Source organism: Chrysoperla carnea (genome assembly GCF_905475395.1).
Source record: "Chrysoperla carnea chromosome X unlocalized genomic scaffold, inChrCarn1.1 SUPER_X_unloc_117, whole genome shotgun sequence".
NCBI lineage: Eukaryota > Metazoa > Arthropoda > Insecta > Neuroptera > Chrysopidae > Chrysoperla > Chrysoperla carnea.
Genome location: NW_025408064.1, coordinates 185 through 16,785, shown reverse-complemented (window position 1 = coordinate 16,785; position 16,601 = coordinate 185). Strand labels below are relative to the sequence as shown.

The 16,601-nt window shown below is 24.0% G+C and overlaps 2 non-coding genes across 2 annotated transcripts; both read right to left on the bottom strand.

Annotated features, from left to right (window-relative positions):
• Positions 1-4,489: 4,489 nt before the first annotated feature.
• On the bottom strand, positions 4,490-4,608 carry LOC123303660. Its single transcript, XR_006535760.1, has one exon. It is a non-coding gene; the product is annotated as a 5S ribosomal RNA (ribosomal RNA).
• Positions 4,609-11,021: 6,413 nt separating this feature from the next.
• On the bottom strand, positions 11,022-11,140 carry LOC123303659. The gene has a single exon (XR_006535759.1). It is a non-coding gene; the product is annotated as a 5S ribosomal RNA (ribosomal RNA).
• Positions 11,141-16,601: the final 5,461 nt, after the last annotated feature.

Genomic DNA, 16,601 nt, shown 5'->3' with positions numbered 1-16,601 from the left:
TTTAATAAAAATAAATAATAATAATAATAAATATACAAATTTTTTAACAATTTAAATTTTATATGATCTAAATAATTTTGTTAAGTACGATATGAGAAATCATTGTAAGCTTCGTTAAGAAACTTTGTAATATAAAATAATAATAATAATATTAAATATATAAATAAATAAAATAAATTTGATATATATTTTTAGTTCATTCTGTGTATAAATCAAAGGATACCGAATAATTGGTAACGGATGCGATATATTATAGTATCGAGTATTAAAACATAATATATAAATTTATCTTGTTATTCAAATTTTTTGTTACTTAACTTATGTATTTAGAAAATTTATAATATTATTTATATAATTGACATAAAATCTTATAAATTGAAATTTTATTAATATGTATCAAAAGAAGAGAGTAACGTATTGATATAATATCAAAGGATACTGATTATTTAAATAACGAATACGTCATATATTGTTTGTGTAACGAAGTTCACTTGGCCATCTAGTTTAAAATAACATTTTCAATAGAAAGTTTATATGCTTTTTTTTTTTTTTTCTTTAATTATTAAAAAAATAAATTGAAATTTAATTCAATCAAATTTTATAATAATTTTAAAAAAATTTTTCCTTTTAAAAAATATTTTGTGATGTTGTGATAATATGTATTAATACAAGTGCATCCTGATACTTTTATCTCTAGTAAAGGTATGAGTATCATGAACAGTTTTGTTATCTAATGATATTATTTTGATAATATTTTGTGTATATTCTTATAATATTTTGTCTAAATATCATCATAATACAATATTATTTTGATAATATTTTATGAATATTCTTATAATATGTTACCTAAATGTCATCATAATATGATGAATTATTTCCATAATAACATATAAAAAAAGAAAAAAAAAAAAGAATCATTAATTTATAATTATTTAAATTGATTCTTTAAAAAAATATTATAATATATTATTTATAAAAATAATTTTTACTCTTATTTTAAATAAATTTGTGGCCTTTTATTAAAAGGCCTATGATCGATGTATTATTATTATAAAAATTAATGCAATGTTTTTAATTTATGCTTTCTTTTCAGTTTTCTTTGGTAATAACACTGCTTGAATGTTTGGTAATACACCACCTTGAGCAATTGTTACACCAGATAATAATTTATTTAATTCTTCATCATTACGAATTGCCAATTGTAAATGACGTGGAATGATACGTGTTTTTTTGTTATCACGGGCAGCATTACCAGCTAACTCGAGAACTTCTGCAGCCAAATATTCCATAACAGCAGCCAAATATACTGGGGCACCAGCACCTACTCGTTCAGCATAATTTCCTTTTCGTAATAATCTGTGAATTCTTCCAACAGGAAATTGTAATCCTGCTCGGCTTGATCTTGACTTTGCCTTTCCCTTTACTTTACCACCTTTACCTCGTCCAGACATAGCGAATAAATTTATTTAATTAATACTTTTTTTTGTAAATATAATCACACAGATGTGTACGTTACGGGGATTGTAACATAAATGTTTAAAATGTTATTTGGGTATTTTAATTTATAATATTTATAAAATATAAAACTTTAAAAATAAACCAATCACCTTATAGTATTATTTTCAGCCAATCAGAGAGTAGTATTCATTTTTATTGTTATATCCATCTTCGCGTATATAATACGCTAGTTGTATACACGACACGCTCATACATATACTGACTGGTGTTCTGTAACTATCTGTGTATATTAATTGTTTGTAACAATGCCACCAAAAACAAGTGGAAAAGCAGCAAAAAAAGCTGGCAAAGCTCAAAAAAATATATCAAAGAGTGATAAGAAAAAGAAGAGGAAGCGCAAGGAATCATATGCAATTTACATTTACAAAGTATTAAAACAAGTGCATCCTGATACTGGTATCTCTAGTAAAGCTATGAGTATCATGAACAGTTTTGTTAATGATATTTTTGAACGTATTGCTGCTGAAGCATCACGTTTAGCACATTATAATAAACGTTCAACAATCACAAGTCGGGAAATTCAAACCGCAGTTCGATTATTATTACCTGGTGAATTGGCAAAGCACGCTGTTAGTGAAGGTACTAAAGCTGTTACAAAATATACAAGTTCAAAATAAATAAATCGAAAATATTATTTAATTGATAACATAAAAATACATCAACATATAAAAACGGCTCTCTTTTTAAGAGAGCCATCAAATTTTTTAAATAAGAGTAAATTATTTTTATATATACAAAAAAATAAAATAAACAATTATTAATATCATATTTAATATAAAATTTTATATATTAATAGCTTGAATATATCTATTATTAGTATATCAATATTATTAATTTTAAATATAATAAAGGATATCGCGGAATATATATCGTAAATCAGTGTAATGCAAATGCATTACATTACCTTTATTATTTTCATTTTACATTTACTACTTGTTTATGTACGCTTATAATTATTAGAAAAATATTTTTAATAATTTTAAAAAATAAATGAAATAATAAAAATTTAATAATAAATTATTTATTGAAAGTATAAAAAATGGTATAGCAAAATCTTTATTTTCTTTGATTAAGGCGAAATGTTTTATTAGTTATAAATTCGATAATCTCCTATCGATACTTGTTACTCTTAACTTGTATATATAAAAAATATAATAGTATATTAATTTATAATAAAATTTTTTCAAAAATTCAATAAGTTATTGTAAAATAAAATAGATAATATACAAATTATAAGTTATTATTGCAGATATATTACAATAAAAAAAAAAAATAAATAAAAATATTTGGTAATGTATGTTATAAACAAAATAATTTGTTGTAAACAAATTATATAATATGTTATATTTATTAACAAATTTATTTACTCTTATATAAATAAAATTAGTGGCTTCCCAAAAAGGAAAGCCTGTTTAAATTTATCGGATGTATTAAATATTCTTTAATAAATTTACTAAATATTTTAAGTAAATTATTATATTTTCTTAACCTCCAAAACCATACAAAGTACGACCTTGTCGTTTTAATGCATATACAACATCCATAGCTGTAACTGTTTTACGTTTTGCGTGTTCAGTATATGTAACAGCATCCCGAATAACATTTTCAAGGAATACTTTAAGTACACCACGTGTTTCTTCATAAATTAAACCAGAGATACGTTTTACTCCACCTCGTCGTGCTAAACGACGAATTGCAGGTTTTGTAATACCTTGGATATTATCACGCAAAACTTTTCTATGACGTTTTGCACCCCCTTTTCCAAGACCCTTTCCACCTTTTCCTCTGCCAGTCATTTTAATAAAAAATTATTTACAATATTTTAACGAACGGATAACACGTGTGTTAACCTCACAAGTATTGTAATGTATGTGAGCGCCGGTACAATTGTGCCTTTTTATATAAAGCATTAAAGATTTTTTAAGCCACGCCTATACAATTTGATTAGTCCATACTCTGATAGCTATCCAATAGGATATGACAACAAAAATTTTGAAATTTCATATAAATATAAATACAACACATTTATTTCGCATTTAAACATTTGACTTTGTAGTATCAAATTGTCGAATATAATTTTTAAAATTGTGTGTTTTTTTGTAAAAACATTATTATTTGAAAATGGCTAGAACCAAGCAAACTGCACGTAAATCAACTGGTGGTAAAGCACCAAGAAAACAATTAGCAACGAAAGCTGCACGTAAAAGTGCACCAGCAACTGGTGGAGTAAAAAAACCACACAGATATCGTCCTGGTACAGTAGCTTTACGAGAAATTCGTCGTTATCAAAAAAGTACTGAATTGTTAATTCGTAAATTACCATTCCAACGTTTAGTACGTGAAATTGCACAAGATTTTAAAACCGATTTACGTTTCCAAAGTTCAGCTGTTATGGCATTACAAGAAGCTAGTGAAGCCTATTTAGTAGGTTTATTTGAAGATACCAATTTATGCGCAATTCATGCAAAGCGTGTTACAATTATGCCTAAGGATATACAATTGGCAAGACGTATTCGTGGAGAACGTGCATAAGCGTTTTAAATGACAATTTAAAAAAAAAAAAACAAATAAGAAATATTTTCGGTCCTATATATAGGACCAACATATATTATTAAATAAGAGTATATTATTTTTATTAAAAAATATATATATATATATATATATATAAATTATTGAAATAAAATTAAACATTATTAAAATTTTGTTATAATTATAAGCGATTGCTATTTCTAAAAATAAATAAATTTCATAAAATTTATATTATTTTATATTCATTTGAAATATTAAAAAAACTTCTCGCTTTAAAGTAACCATGATATGAGTTATAAATGCAATAAAATTTTATACAAAAAATAATATTTATTTGTTGACGAATAATATAAAAGGTTTACATTTCTAAATAACATATATTTATATATGGTGTGTAAAAAAAAAGAAAAGAAGAAAAATAATATATATTTTTAATATAAAAAGGCAACCGCACACAGTGTTCCCAAGCGGTCACCCATCCAAGTACTGACTGTGCCCAATGTTGCTTAACTTCGGTGATCGGACGAGAACCGGTGTTTTCAACGTGGTATGGCTGTTGCCAGTAATAAATGAAAATTTTTACAAATATATATTTTTCATAAATATCATTAATATTAAAGTATATTATTAAAATTTTCAATGAAGTAATCAATTTAAATATATACTTATTTATTATACCATATATTTTAAATAAAAATGCAACCGCACACAGTATTCTCAAGTGGCCACCCATCCGTGGTACTGACTGTGGCAAATGTTTCTAAACTATTATTTTATAAAATATTTATACAAAAAATAATTTACTCTTATCAAATATTAATTTGTGGCCTGTATTAAGGCCTATGTTATTTTCATTTTTTAGCAAAAATAATGAAATATTTCAATATATTATTAAAGTAACAGATCATTTCTTTTTTGGTGCTGCTTTTTTAATTTTTGTAGGAGATGATTTGGCAACAGAAGCTTTCTTAGCTTTTGGTGCTTTCGGTTTACGAGCAGGGCTACTTTTGGCAGCGGATTTTGTACTTTTTGCTGGTTTTGCTTTAACTGGTGCTTTTTTTGATGCCGCTGATGATTTTGCAGTAACTTTTTTAGCAGCAGTTGATGATGATGGAGTCGCTTTTTTTGCTTTAGGCTTTTTGGCTGCCAATGATGTAGTTGTGGCTTTCTTTTCTTTTGGTGCCCGTTTACTTTTAGCACTCTTTGCTGAACCTTTTGCTCCACTTTCTTTTTTGGATACTTTTGATTTAGCTGAAGAATTAGATGAAGCGGAAGCAGCCAATTTGAATGAACCAGATGCACCTTTACCTTTAGTTTGTACCAAGGCTCCCTCAGTTACAGCAGCTTTTAAATATTTTTTAATAAATGGTGAAATTTTATCAGAATCCACTTTATAATTTGCAGCTAAATATTTTTTAATTGCTTGTAATGATGAACCACCACGTTCTTTTAAATTTTTAATTGCGTTAACAACCATTTCTGATGTACGTGGATGTGTTGGTTTTGAATGTTGTTTTGTACGTTTAGCACCAGAAGCTGTTGCTTTTTTTGTTGGTGTTGTAGAAGCAGCAGTAACCGCAGTTGCTGCAACAGCTGTAGAATTTTCTTCGGCCATATTTTTTTACTTTATAAAAATAATGTATTTATTATAAATATTTAAATGATAAAATATAATAATTCTATCAAATAAAAAATAAAGGTTTTCAATTATATCATTATTCACAATAATATAAGTCCCTATGTAAGTCAAAGTACCATGTAGAAAACACATAAAAATTAAATAGTATTTCTAATTTACTGTCGTAGTAAACATGATTTATTTTTTCAATTTCTATAATATATAAAATAATAAATTATAAATTTAATAATAATATTTATTTTATAAATTAAAATATATTTAATTTTTTTATTAACAATTATTAATAAACATAGTTTAATATTAATTATTTCAATCATACAAAACAATAATATTTTTAAGGTAAACTTAAAAAGTATATATTTTTATTTTTTATTTAATATCGATTTATTATAAATTATTAGTATATAAATAATTAAAAAATTTAATATATAAATATATATATTATAGTATAAGATTTCATTTTTAGAAAAACTTTTTTTGTCAATAATGAAAACGTATTATTATGAAATGTGTTAATCGAACATTGACAAAATATATTTCATTAGAAAATACTTTTATTTATGCATTAATATCAATAATTAACTATTAAATTAATTTTTTCATAATTATATAAAGAAATTTTATACTGATATAAGTATTTATATATTATAATATTTATTTTAAATATAAAAAAATTTATGACAAAATATATTATTAGAGTATTTGTTGAGATTAATATAAGATTATTTTAAATAAGAATTAATTTATATAATTATTAAAATATTATTAATTTTATGTTATGTAATTTTAATAAAAATAAATAATAATAATAATAAATATACAAATTTTTTAACAATTTAAATTTTATATGATCTAAATAATTTTGTTAAGTACGATATGAGAAATCATTGTAAGCTTCGTTAAGAAACTTTGTAATATAAAATAATAATAATAATATTAAATATATAAATAAATAAAATAAATTTGATATATATTTTTAGTTCATTCTGTGTATAAATCAAAGGATACCGAATAATTGGTAACGGATGCGATATATTATAGTATCGAGTATTAAAACATAATATATAAATTTATCTTGTTATTCAAATTTTTTGTTACTTAACTTATGTATTTAGAAAATTTATAATATTATTTATATAATTGACATAAAATCTTATAAATTGAAATTTTATTAATATGTATCAAAAGAAGAGAGTAACGTATTGATATAATATCAAAGGATACTGATTATTTAAATAACGAATACGTCATATATTGTTTGTGTAACGAAGTTCACTTGGCCATCTAGTTTAAAATAACATTTTCAATAGAAAGTTTATATGCTTTTTTTTTTTTTTTCTTTAATTATTAAAAAAATAAATTGAAATTTAATTCAATCAAATTTTATAATAATTTTAAAAAAATTTTTCCTTTTAAAAAATATTTTGTGATGTTGTGATAATATGTATTAATACAAGTGCATCCTGATACTTTTATCTCTAGTAAAGGTATGAGTATCATGAACAGTTTTGTTATCTAATGATATTATTTTGATAATATTTTGTGTATATTCTTATAATATTTTGTCTAAATATCATCATAATACAATATTATTTTGATAATATTTTATGAATATTCTTATAATATGTTACCTAAATGTCATCATAATATGATGAATTATTTCCATAATAACATATAAAAAAAGAAAAAAAAAAAAGAATCATTAATTTATAATTATTTAAATTGATTCTTTAAAAAAATATTATAATATATTATTTATAAAAATAATTTTTACTCTTATTTTAAATAAATTTGTGGCCTTTTATTAAAAGGCCTATGATCGATGTATTATTATTATAAAAATTAATGCAATGTTTTTAATTTATGCTTTCTTTTCAGTTTTCTTTGGTAATAACACTGCTTGAATGTTTGGTAATACACCACCTTGAGCAATTGTTACACCAGATAATAATTTCACCACCTTGAGCAATTGTTACACCAGATAATAATTTATTTAATTCTTCATCATTACGAATTGCCAATTGTAAATGACGTGGAATGATACGTGTTTTTTTGTTATCACGGGCAGCATTACCAGCTAACTCGAGAACTTCTGCAGCCAAATATTCCATAACAGCAGCCAAATATACTGGGGCACCAGCACCTACTCGTTCAGCATAATTTCCTTTTCGTAATAATCTGTGAATTCTTCCAACAGGAAATTGTAATCCTGCTCGGCTTGATCTTGACTTTGCCTTTCCCTTTACTTTACCACCTTTACCTCGTCCAGACATAGCGAATAAATTTATTTAATTAATATTTTTTTTTGTAAATATAATCACACAGATGTGTACGTTACGGGGATTGTAACATAAATGTTTAAAATGTTATTTGGGTATTTTAATTTATAATATTTATAAAATATAAAACTTTAAAAATAAACCAATCACCTTATAGTATTATTTTCAGCCAATCAGAGAGTAGTATTCATTTTTATTGTTATATCCATCTTCGCGTATATAATACGCTAGTTGTATACACGACACGCTCATACATATACTGACTGGTGTTCTGTAACTATCTGTGTATATTAATTGTTTGTAACAATGCCACCAAAAACAAGTGGAAAAGCAGCAAAAAAAGCTGGCAAAGCTCAAAAAAATATATCAAAGAGTGATAAGAAAAAGAAGAGGAAGCGCAAGGAATCATATGCAATTTACATTTACAAAGTATTAAAACAAGTGCATCCTGATACTGGTATCTCTAGTAAAGCTATGAGTATCATGAACAGTTTTGTTAATGATATTTTTGAACGTATTGCTGCTGAAGCATCACGTTTAGCACATTATAATAAACGTTCAACAATCACAAGTCGGGAAATTCAAACCGCAGTTCGATTATTATTACCTGGTGAATTGGCAAAGCACGCTGTTAGTGAAGGTACTAAAGCTGTTACAAAATATACAAGTTCAAAATAAATAAATCGAAAATATTATTTAATTGATAACATAAAAATACATCAACATATAAAAACGGCTCTCTTTTTAAGAGAGCCATCAAATTTTTTAAATAAGAGTAAATTATTTTTATATATACAAAAAAATTAAATAAACAATTATTAATATCATATTTAATATAAAATTTTATATATTAATAGCTTGAATATATCTATTATTAGTATATCAATATTATTAATTTTAAATATAATAAAGGATATCGCGGAATATATATCGTAAATCAGTGTAATGCAAATGCATTACATTACCTTTATTATTTTCATTTTACATTTACTACTTGTTTATGTACGCTTATAATTATTAGAAAAATATTTTTAATAATTTTAAAAAATAAATGAAATAATAAAAATTTAATAATAAATTATTTATTGAAAGTATAAAAAATGGTATAGCAAAATCTTTATTTTCTTTGATTAAGGCGAAATGTTTTATTAGTTATAAATTCGATAATCTCCTATCGATACTTGTTACTCTTAACTTGTATATATAAAAAATATAATAGTATATTAATTTATAATAAAATTTTTTCAAAAATTCAATAAGTTATTGTAAAATAAAATAGATAATATACAAATTATAATTTATTATTGCAGATATATTACAATAAAAAAAAAAAATAAAAATATTTGGTAATGTATGTTATAAACAAAATAATTTGTTGTAAACAAATTATATAATATGTTATATTTATTAACAAATTTATTTACTCTTATATAAATAAAATTAGTGGCTTCCCAAAAAGGAAAGCCTGTTTAAATTTATCGGATGTATTAAATATTCTTTAATAAATTTACTAAATATTTTAAGTAAATTATTATATTTTCTTAACCTCCAAAACCATACAAAGTACGACCTTGTCGTTTTAATGCATATACAACATCCATAGCTGTAACTGTTTTACGTTTTGCGTGTTCAGTATATGTAACAGCATCCCGAATAACATTTTCAAGGAATACTTTAAGTACACCACGTGTTTCTTCATAAATTAAACCAGAGATACGTTTTACTCCACCTCGTCGTGCTAAACGACGAATTGCAGGTTTTGTAATACCTTGGATATTATCACGCAAAACTTTTCTATGACGTTTTGCACCCCCTTTTCCAAGACCCTTTCCACCTTTTCCTCTGCCAGTCATTTTAATAAAAAATTATTTACAATATTTTAACGAACGGATAACACGTGTGTTAACCTCACAAGTATTGTAATGTATGTGAGCGCCGGTACAATTGTGCCTTTTTATATAAAGCATTAAAGATTTTTTAAGCCACGCCTATACAATTTGATTAGTCCATACTCTGATAGCTATCCAATAGGATATGACAACAAAAATTTTGAAATTTCATATAAATATAAATACAACACATTTATTTCGCATTTAAACATTTGACTTTGTAGTATCAAATTGTCGAATATAATTTTTAAAATTGTGTGTTTTTTTGTAAAAACATTATTATTTGAAAATGGCTAGAACCAAGCAAACTGCACGTAAATCAACTGGTGGTAAAGCACCAAGAAAACAATTAGCAACGAAAGCTGCACGTAAAAGTGCACCAGCAACTGGTGGAGTAAAAAAACCACACAGATATCGTCCTGGTACAGTAGCTTTACGAGAAATTCGTCGTTATCAAAAAAGTACTGAATTGTTAATTCGTAAATTACCATTCCAACGTTTAGTACGTGAAATTGCACAAGATTTTAAAACCGATTTACGTTTTCAAAGTTCAGCTGTTATGGCATTACAAGAAGCTAGTGAAGCCTATTTAGTAGGTTTATTTGAAGATACCAATTTATGCGCAATTCATGCAAAGCGTGTTACAATTATGCCTAAGGATATACAATTGGCAAGACGTATTCGTGGAGAACGTGCATAAGCGTTTTAAATGACAATTTAAAAAAAAAAAAACAAATAAGAAATATTTTCGGTCCTATATATAGGACCAACATATATTATTAAATAAGAGTATATTATTTTTATTAAAAAATATATATATATATATATATATATATATATATATATATATATATATAAATATAAATTATTGAAATAAAATTAAACATTATTAAAATTTTGTTATAATTATAAGCGATTGCTATTTCTAAAAATAAATAAATTTCATAAAATTTATATTATTTTATATTCATTTGAAATATTAAAAAAACTTCTCGCTTTAAAGTAACCATGATATGAGTTATAAATGCAATAAAATTTTATACAAAAAATAATATTTATTTGTTGATGAATAATATAAAAGGTTTACATTTCTAAATAACATATATTTATATATGGTGTGTAAAAAAAAAGAAAAGAAGAAAAATAATTTATATTTTTAATATAAAAAGGCAACCGCACACAGTGTTCCCAAGCGGTCACCCATCCAAGTACTGACTGTGCCCAATGTTGCTTAACTTCGGTGATCGGACGAGAACCGGTGTTTTCAACGTGGTATGGCTGTTGCCAGTAATAAATGAAAATTTTTACAAATATATATTTTTCATAAATATCATTAATATTAAAGTATATTATTAAAATTTTCAATGAAGTAATCAATTTAAATATATACTTATTTATTATACCATATATTTTAAATAAAAATGCAACCGCACACAGTATTCTCAAGTGGCCACCCATCCGTGGTACTGACTGTGGCAAATGTTTCTAAACTATTATTTTATAAAATATTTATACAAAAAATAATTTACTCTTATCAAATATTAATTTGTGGCCTGTATTAAGGCCTATGTTATTTTCATTTTTTAGCAAAAATAATGAAATATTTCAATATATTATTAAAGTAACAGATCATTTCTTTTTTGGTGCTGCTTTTTTAATTTTTGTAGGAGATGATTTGGCAACAGAAGCTTTCTTAGCTTTTGGTGCTTTCGGTTTACGAGCAGGGCTACTTTTGGCAGCGGATTTTGTACTTTTTGCTGGTTTTGCTTTAACTGGTGCTTTTTTTGATGCCGCTGATGATTTTGCAGTAACTTTTTTAGCAGCAGTTGATGATGATGGAGTCGCTTTTTTTGCTTTAGGCTTTTTGGCTGCCAATGATGTAGTTGTGGCTTTCTTTTCTTTTGGTGCCCGTTTACTTTTAGCACTCTTTGCTGAACCTTTTGCTCCACTTTCTTTTTTGGATACTTTTGATTTAGCTGAAGAATTAGATGAAGCGGAAGCAGCCAATTTGAATGAACCAGATGCACCTTTACCTTTAGTTTGTACCAAGGCTCCCTCAGTTACAGCAGCTTTTAAATATTTTTTAATAAATGGTGAAATTTTATCAGAATCCACTTTATAATTTGCAGCTAAATATTTTTTAATTGCTTGTAATGATGAACCACCACGTTCTTTTAAATTTTTAATTGCGTTAACAACCATTTCTGATGTACGTGGATGTGTTGGTTTTGAATGTTGTTTTGTACGTTTAGCACCAGAAGCTGTTGCTTTTTTTGTTGGTGTTGTAGAAGCAGCAGTAACCGCAGTTGCTGCAACAGCTGTAGAATTTTCTTCGGCCATATTTTTTACTTTATAAAAATAATGTATTTATTATAAATATTTAAATGATAAAATATAATAATTCTATCAAATAAAAAATAAAGGTTTTCAATTATATCATTATTCACAATAATATAAGTCCCTATGTAAGTCAAAGTACCATGTAGAAAACACATAAAAATTAAATAGTATTTCTAATTTACTGTCGTAGTAAACATGATTTATTTTTTCAATTTCTATAATATATAAAATAATAAATTATAAATTTAATAATAATATTTATTTTATAAATTAAAATATATTTAATTTTTTTATTAACAATTATTAATAAACATAGTTTAATATTAATTATTTCAATCATACAAAACAATAATATTTTTAAGGTAAACTTAAAAAGTATATATTTTTATTTTTTATTTAATATCGATTTATTATAAATTATTAGTATATAAATAATTAAAAAATTTAATATATAAATATATATATTATAGTATAAGATTTCATTTTTAGAAAAACTTTTTTTGTCAATAATGAAAACGTATTATTATGAAATGTGTTAATCGAACATTGACAAAATATATTTCATTAGAAAATACTTTTATTTATGCATTAATATCAATAATTAACTATTAAATTAATTTTTTCATAATTATATAAAGAAATTTTATACTGATATAAGTATTTATATATTATAATATTTATTTTAAATATAAAAAAATTTATGACAAAATATATTATTAGAGTATTTGTTGAGATTAATATAAGATTATTTTAAATAAGAATTAATTTATATAATTATTAAAATATTATTAATTTTATGTTATGTAATTTTAATAAAAATAAATAATAATAATAAATATAAAAATTTTTTAACAATTTAAATTTTATATGATCTAAATAATTTTGTTAAGTACGATATGAGAAATCATTGTAAGCTTCGTTAAGAAACTTTGTAATATAAAATAATAATAATAATATTAAATATATAAATAAATAAAATAAATTTGATACATATTTTTGGTTCATTCTGTGTATAAATCAAAGGATACCGAATAATTGGTAACGGATGCGATATATTATAGTATCGAGTATTAAAACATAATATATAAATTTATCTTGTTATTCAAATTTTTTGTTACTTAACTTATGTATTTAGAAAATTTATAATATTATTTATATAATTGACATAAAATCTTATAAATTGAAATTTTATTAATATGTATCAAAAGAAGAGAGTAACGTATTGATATAATATCAAAGGATACTGATTATTTAAATAACGAATACGTCATATATTGTTTGTGTAACAAAGTTCACTTGGCCATCTAGTTGAAAATAACATTTTCAATAGAAAGTTTATATGCTTTTTTTTTTCTTTAATTATTAAAAAAATAAATTGAAATTTAATTCAATCAAATTTTATAATAATTTTTAAAAAATTTTTCCTTTTAAAAAATATTTTGTGATGTTGTGATAATATGTATTAATACAAGTGCATCCTGATACTTTTATCTCTAGTAAAGGTATGAGTATCATGAACAGTTTTGTTATCTAATGATATTATTTTGATAATATTTTGTGTATATTCTTATAATATTTTGTCTAAATATCATCATAATACAATATTATTTTGATAATATTTTATGAATATTCTTATAATATGTTACCTAAATGTCATCATAATATGATGAATTATTTCCATAATAACATATAAAAAAGAAAAAAAAAAAAAAGAATCATTAATTTATAATTATTTAAATTGATTCTTTAAAAAAATATTATAATATATTATTTATAAAAATAATTTTTACTCTTATTTTAAATAAATTTGTGGCCTTTTATTAAAAGGCCTATGATCGATGTATTATTATTATAAAAATTAATGCAATGTTTTTAATTTATGCTTTCTTTTCAGTTTTCTTTGGTAATAACACTGCTTGAATGTTTGGTAAACACCACCTTGAGCAATTGTTACACCAGATAATAATTTATTTAATTCTTCATCATTACGAATTGCCAATTGTAAATGACGTGGAATGATACGTGTTTTTTTGTTATCACGGGCAGCATTACCAGCTAACTCGAGAACTTCTGCAGCCAAATATTCCATAACAGCAGCCAAATATACTGGGGCACCAGCACCTACTCGTTCAGCATAATTTCCTTTTCGTAATAATCTGTGAATTCTTCCAACAGGAAATTGTAATCCTGCTCGGCTTGATCTTGACTTTGCCTTTCCCTTTACTTTACCACCTTTACCTCGTCCAGACATAGCGAATAAATTTATTTAATTAATATTTTTTTTTGTAAATATAATCACACAGATGTGTACGTTACGGGGATTGTAACATAAATGTTTAAAATGTTATTTGGGTATTTTAATTTATAATATTTATAAAATATAAAACTTTAAAAATAAACCAATCACCTTATAGTATTATTTTCAGCCAATCAGAGAGTAGTATTCATTTTTATTGTTATATCCATCTTCGCGTATATAATACGCTAGTTGTATACACGACACGCTCATACATATACTGACTGGTGTTCTGTAACTATCTGTGTATATTAATTGTTTGTAACAATGCCACCAAAAACAAGTGGAAAAGCAGCAAAAAAAGCTGGCAAAGCTCAAAAAAATATATCAAAGAGTGATAAGAAAAAGAAGAGGAAGCGCAAGGAATCATATGCAATTTACATTTACAAAGTATTAAAACAAGTGCATCCTGATACTGGTATCTCTAGTAAAGCTATGAGTATCATGAACAGTTTTGTTAATGATATTTTTGAACGTATTGCTGCTGAAGCATCACGTTTAGCACATTATAATAAACGTTCAACAATCACAAGTCGGGAAATTCAAACCGCAGTTCGATTATTATTACCTGGTGAATTGGCAAAGCACGCTGTTAGTGAAGGTACTAAAGCTGTTACAAAATATACAAGTTCAAAATAAATAAATCGAAAATATTATTTAATTGATAACATAAAAATACATCAACATATAAAAACGGCTCTCTTTTTAAGAGAGCCATCAAATTTTTTAAATAAGAGTAAATTATTTTTATATATACAAAAAAATTAAATAAACAATTATTAATATCATATTTAATATAAAATTTTATATATTAATAGCTTGAATATATCTATTATTAGTATATCAATATTATTAATTTTAAATATAATAAAGGATATCGCGGAATATATATCGTAAATCAGTGTAATGCAAATGCATTACATTACCTTTATTATTTTCATTTTACATTTACTACTTGTTTATGTACGCTTATAATTATTAGAAAAATATTTTTAATAATTTTAAAAAATAAATGAAATAATAAAAATTTAATAATAAATTATTTATTGAAAGTATAAAAAATGGTATAGCAAAATCTTTATTTTCTTTGATTAAGGCGAAATGTTTTATTAGTTATAAATTCGATAATCTCCTATCGATACTTGTTACTCTTAACTTGTATATATAAAAAATATAATAGTATATTAATTTATAATAAAATTTTTTCAAAAATTCAATAAGTTATTGTAAAATAAAATAGATAATATACAAATTATAATTTATTATTGCAGATATATTACAATAAAAAAAAAAAATAAAAATATTTGGTAATGTATGTTATAAACAAAATAATTTGTTGTAAACAAATTATATAATATGTTATATTTATTAACAAATTTATTTACTCTTATATAAATAAAATTAGTGGCTTCCCAAAAAGGAAAGCCTGTTTAAATTTATCGGATGTATTAAATATTCTTTAATAAATTTACTAAATATTTTAAGTAAATTATTATATTTTCTTAACCTCCAAAACCATACAAAGTACGACCTTGTCGTTTTAATGCATATACAACATCCATAGCTGTAACTGTTTTACGTTTTGCGTGTTCAGTATATGTAACAGCATCCCGAATAACATTTTCAAGGAATACTTTAAGTACACCACGTGTTTCTTCATAAATTAAACCAGAGATACGTTTTACTCCACCTCGTCGTGCTAAACGACGAATTGCAGGTTTTGTAATACCTTGGATATTATCACGCAAAACTTTTCTATGACGTTTTGCACCCCCTTTTCCAAGACCCTTTCCACCTTTTCCTCTGCCAGTCATTTTAATAAAAAATTATTTACAATATTTTAACGAACGGATAACACGTGTGTTAACCTCACAAGTATTGTAATGTATGTGAGCGCCGGTACAATTGTGCCTTTTTATATAAAGCATTAAAGATTTTTTAAGCCACGCCTATACAATTTGATTAGTCCATACTCTGATAGCTATCCAATAGGATATGACAACAAAAATTTTGAAATTTCATATAAATATAAATACAACACATTTATTTCGCATTTAAACATTTGACTTTGTAGTATCAAATTGTCGAATATAATTTTTAAAATTGTGTGT